We start from the raw sequence: 6,000 nt of genomic DNA, 5'->3' as shown, positions 1-6,000 counted from the left end.
GGTATTTTGGCCTCCTACATCTATGCATATGTTTTCAGTTTTATTAAGCATGCACAGATACATCATGAACTATCTGGTGGGAAAACATACTCTACATAGTGGTGTACTTGCTGATTGTATAGTCCTTCTAGGAGCTGTTTGAATGACATCAGCTCTTTTATAAACACAACAACAAATGTTAATGGTGAGAGTAATTACCATTACAATTACAATTTTTCCACGTGTTGCAGTGGATTCACCATCACTGACAATTTTTAGATCAAGATTGGATTTTTTTTTCTAACAAATGTGCTCTATGAATTATTGTGGGGAAGTTCTAAGGCCTGTGTTATGCAGGAGGTCAGAGTAGATTACCACAGTGGTCCCTTCTGGCTGTGGAATCTGTGAATCTATAAAACAACACTCCCTTTTCCTTAAAAAAAATTAGTAATTGAGACTTCTAATATTTTGTAATAAATTAGGAAAATACTTAATGTGCTTATCCAGCTTTATCAACTTTTCAAGCATGAGGTAAACTTGGAAGAAAGCATTACACGCAAGGAGAACACATTTTACTTGTACTACTCAATTGTGATATACTGTTCATGATACGTGTATATGAACATAACAAGTCTTTCAGAGAGGCTGACACAGACACACTTCTGCTTGTGGCCATAGGTGAGTCAGGTGTTTGGGGAAAGTTCAACTCGGAACTGAGCTAGCCAATTGCTTTTGATGAATGATGAGTTCTGGGTGATTATATGGTTTACAGTCTCATCTGTAAGAAGACTTCCTTTCTTCTCCTTGACTTCAACATGGGCATTTATTTAATTGATTGGCTGCTTTACAAGTACTTGGTCACCTTCCATGAATTTAGGTAGTGTAGCTTTGTGTTTTCATCAGCTTCTGATAATCTTTTGTAGTTGTAGCTATACTAACATTTTTCTTTAGATTTCCTTGCGTTGCACTACCACCAGGCGGTTTCAATGGTGAGGATAATAGTGTATATCGGCCACCAGCATTTCCACTTCTATGCCAGCTAATCCTATTCTGAGTTGGTCTAGATCAGGGGTTCTCAAACTGGGGGTCGGGACCCCTCAGGGGATCATGAGGTTATTACATGGGGGGTCGCGAGCGGTCAGCCTCCACCCCAAAGCCTGCTTTGCTTCCAGCATTTATAATGGTGTTAAATATATAAAAACATGTTTTTAATTTATAAGGGGCGGGTCGCACTCAGAGGCTTTCTGTGTGAAAAGGGTCACCAGTACAAAAGTTTGAGAACCCCTGGTCTAGATGCCAGCGTGGTTAAAATACCAGCTGCCTGTCTACAGTAGCTATCCTACTGTGGCTACCAATGGTGGAGCTGTAAAGGTGGGAATCTGAAGAAAAAACATTAGTGTAAACAAGGTCTAATTTCTTTTCCTGTGGTAGTTTAAATGGACAAACTTCAGGCAGTGTGATTTTTTTCAACATCTCTCTCTGAAAAATCAGAAAGAAGGATTTGACATTTGTCATATGTGATACTTTTTTGACAATCATGTAGACCACATACCCTTCTGTGTCAACTACAGCAATTACTCATATGGAAGCATATTAGGAAACTATTTAGTGTATTTTTAAGCTTCTTTTAGTTCAACATAGCGGATGAAAAGAAGGAGCTAACAACAGGACATCAGCCTGCTCTCCACAGATCACCAGCAAGTTCTCCATGGAACAACTTTTGAAGATCTCTGTATTAGTGGTTACTGCTGTGGCTTAGCTTTGACTTCTTGTGTAACTTTTTCTTCTCGGCACTTTGGCCCGGATCCTCGATGGCATTGGGGAGCCTAACTCACAGTAGTTTCAGTGGAAGTTAGGAGTCTAAATACTTTTGTGGATCTGGGCCTCTGGGCCCAAAGACGCAAAGTTCCCTGGAGCAATTGAGGTGACCGAAGCAATTTGATCAATTTATTCACCTTAAAACTAGAGAAGAAAGTGGAATCTCCTCAGATGTTGATACCTCCTAGGATGTACTCTCTCCATCCTATAGGTTTGACTTCTTTGGCATTGGGAGAGAAAGATGTCACTTCAAATACTTTATAGCTACAAATTAGGGAAAAATTGATTAGAAAATTAGTAAACTTTTATCTAAAATAAAAAAATGTGAAGTTCTATGAAACTGATGCATTAAAGTCAATCTGCTATTGTTAAGGAATGAGTTCAAATTAAATTGGACCTAAATAAATGTGTCATATTGTTTTGTAGGTTAGAAGTGCTGGAGGATAAATCCAGACTCAGCAACCTAGGTTTAATAAGCTTATACGAGCTCTTAAACAGAGATTGCCCTGTTTATTTCTTTGCCAAAGTTATTTGAAGACTTTCAGGTGAAAAATTGGTCAATTCGTATACTTAGTTGTTTCCTATTGATAGTTGATAATTATCACACACCTTTTTGGCCTGTTGGTTGGAATTCACTCATCCCTGGGCAGTGGGCGAATGCAAGAATAATGCACCACCTAAATCCATAATTTGAGGGCTCAGGTAAGACTTAGGTGTTGTACAGGCTCTGTGGTGCCCCTCTGTCCCAAGGTGTATTTCGCCCTTTTGTATATACCGCTCTATTTTAAAATGATAAATACAAAGTTAATATTAAAAAAAATCTATTATAGTTCCTCAGCATGCATTGGCGGTTTCCCTATTTGTAATGGTTCAGGTTTGTTTATATGTGATAGCAGCTGGTCCTTTGGTAGGTTTAAATGAGATTGTCCACATACTGGCAAATCTGAAGAAATGATTGTTTTTAGTAGAGCTTGTCAAGAGACAAGGCACAGCACTTCTATGAACTACACAAGCATTCAGCTCAGTCTGAGTCTGCTGTGGCTTTTGGAAACATCTAGTTTGTACTGGGCATGCTCAGACATATAATTCAGGTATTAGCATGGGGCTAGATTCTGCTACTTGTACTCATGTCAAGTAGGGGTTTACTCCTTGAATAGTAATCCAACTGATGCAGGAGAAAAAATGAACATTTGATTTTTCAGCTAAATCAATGAGATTACTTGAGGAGTAAGGTACTACTCAACATGAGTACAGGGAGCAGAATCTGGCCCAAAGTCACGACCATACTAATGTTACATGATTTCATTAGAATAGTCACTATGGGTCTGATTTTGCAAGCCACACATTGGTGAGCATTCACTCACAGGAGCAGTCCCACTGAAATCAATAGGACTACATGGGTATGTGGTCATCACATGAGTAAGTGTTGCACAAATGAGCCCTCTGAGACTATTAACTCAATACCTATATTTATGCCCCACTGCTGAAGTTAGCTACTTTAAGTCTGTAACTTTGAAATAGCAAAGGGTTTCAATGGGAATACTCATAGAGTAAGGCAGTGTTTTAGAAATTCACTAAGACCCACCAGTTTGAGCACATTATCTTCTATCTAATGAGCACTCATCACCATAGTAACTAATTGAAATCAATGGGACCATTCACAGAGTAAGATGCTAGGCAATGCCAGTAATGGTGGTGTAATCTGGACCTTACTTAGTTAATTTATAGTGTATTTCAATGCTGTGTATATCTGGCTGATATTCTCAGGATGCAGCCACTAAGATGACTCATTCCCAGTTGATTAATTTGTGGCTTCATCTAAGTATTACTTGGACCTGGTGACTGTGGAGATAGTGGAGTCTGCAGGTGCTCATACTGATCCTCTTTTATCTCCAGCTGTTCTTCATCTGAGAAATCAAGCTTTTTCTACTGTATCAAAAGATATCTGGGAAGTCTCAAGTGTTTCAAGTAAATCTTGATGATTTCTCTAGTACCTCAGACTGTCTGTTTCCACAATAGATGATTGCGGCATTGCTGTAGGATGACAAGTCTTGCTGTCTTCCAGCTGTTATCTTCTGTCCTTGGGTGGACTTGTGTCCAGCTGTGAGCCTGGCGAGGGACTTTGAATGTCTGTAATAATACAATATTTTTCTTTCCCATTTCTTAAGCTATTTGAGTAAGTAGGGTATTTGATTATCTTTGAGAAACTGAAGTCTAGTGGAAATTAAAATCCTAGCTTGTCTGTCTATTAACTTTGTGCTAGGGAAGACAGTCCTTTGCTTGGTGTATTTAAGATTCGACAGGGCTAGATACAGATCTTTGCTGCTATGTTGAGCTTTCTTAACACTATTTTTCACTAGCTAAGTAGCTCTTTCGGCCATCCTGTTACTCTGCAGGTATTTTGGGGACAAGCTTAGTTACAATAGCGATAGGTGCTATGAAAAAAACCCCAGATAAATAGATAGAATTAATTTGCACAAACTGATAGGTCTTACAAATTACTAAAATTCTGCCCTGGAGGACTGGCATTCATAGTCAGTGATCAGAACCTCTGGAATACTGTACATGCATATTGCAATTTGATAGGGGTTATCACTGTTCAGCTACTTCTGTTTGTTAGGTATGAGCTAGAGTATTAGTAAATGGGTTTCTCTTTTAAATTCAAACATGTCCCCTGCTTAGTTTATGTTATGGTCTGTTTGGGACTTCATGACCTTGCATCAGCTGTTTTGTTTGTACTTTTCATAAGAGATTACATCTATACTGTGAAAAGAACAGGAGTATTGTGGCACCTTAGAGATTAACAAATTTATTTGAGCATAAGCTTCGTGGGCTAAAACCCACTTCGCCGGATGCATGCAGTGTGAGCATTTCAACTAGCTGACCATTTAGCCCAGGCCAGAAAAAATACTTTTCCCTTTGCTTGTGCTTTCCATTACATGGGTGGCTACTATGTATTTCAGACTTGTCTACTCCAGGAAATGGAACCTTTGATGAAAATGGTTTTGGAAAATGGATCCTGCTGAGCTGGTTTAAGTCTGAGCTAGTGTGGACTGGACAAAACTGTTATCTGTTCAGAAAAAGTGACTGCAATTGGGTGGAACCAATTCCAGTTCAGAACTTCTTTATCACTGCTGGTGATTTGGCACCACTGGGCCAAATCTTCCTGACTGAGGTTTTAAAGAATCAAAATGTCTGAAGAAAGCAGCTGGTACCTGGAGGAGGAGATGTGTAGCCAAGCATCTTACAAGATCCACTGAATGTTTTTATCGCAAAATAGAGAAACTGCTGTATTTGGGGATTGCAGGGTGGTTGTTGGGTGGATTTTTTTCCCTCATGGATAAATGTCTGTGTTACAACAAAAATAATGAGTTCAGGGTAAGATGGAGAGTGTTTTGTGCCTGCATGTGAATTGGGTTCCAAGCCTGCAACTCATATCTTTGCCTGTAGACACTGTGGGGTGAAGGGCACACTGGCAAACCTGAACATTCACGTTTGTTGTGTGTAACATTTTAAAAATACACACACCTTAGCCCCTGGGGACCCATCTATAGACCCTATTCCCAAAAATACTGACAACCACAGCACTTGGGGCATAAATAGGACAAGATCCCCAGCTAGAGCTATGCTGGTTTACGCAAGCGGAAGATCTGGTTTATAGTGCTTTCAGAGAGGCTGACACAGACACACTTCTGCTTGTGGCCAGAGGTGAGTCAGGTGTTTGGGGAAAGTTCAACTCGGAGGGCTTAAAGAAAGTGTAAATAATGGTATCACCATTTAACAAATGGAAAACTGAGCCACAGCAAGGTTAAATGTCTTGCCCAAAGCCAAACAATGAGTCAGTGGTGGACCTGGAAAGAGAACCCATACCTAGGTACTCTCTACAGTATCCTCTCCTCTGGATTTAACAGTGATTTGGGGATAAACGATGAACACCTATCAAAAGCATGCTTTGATATTGCAGGATTTCATACTGACATTTTTTGAGGGTAAAACAGATTAAAAAATCAATCGATGTGGGAAGTGTGTGCCCCTCCTCCTCCTCCCCCCCGCCCCCCGCTTCCATTCTCTGAACTGTGGAGGCGTTTGAAGTTTTCTGCACTGACTGTCATCCCCGAGGATGTGAATCGGCAGCCAGAGGATGGACAGGAAGTTTGTGTTCTGTGGTTTCTTTTTAGGGACATGCCTGTCCGGAGGCAGTTT

This window comes from Lepidochelys olivacea, assembly GCF_965140295.1.
Source record: "Lepidochelys olivacea isolate rLepOli2 genome assembly, chromosome: 2".
Classification (NCBI taxonomy): Eukaryota; Metazoa; Chordata; order Testudines; family Cheloniidae; genus Lepidochelys; species Lepidochelys olivacea.
Note: the sequence above shows the minus strand (reverse complement) of the source record.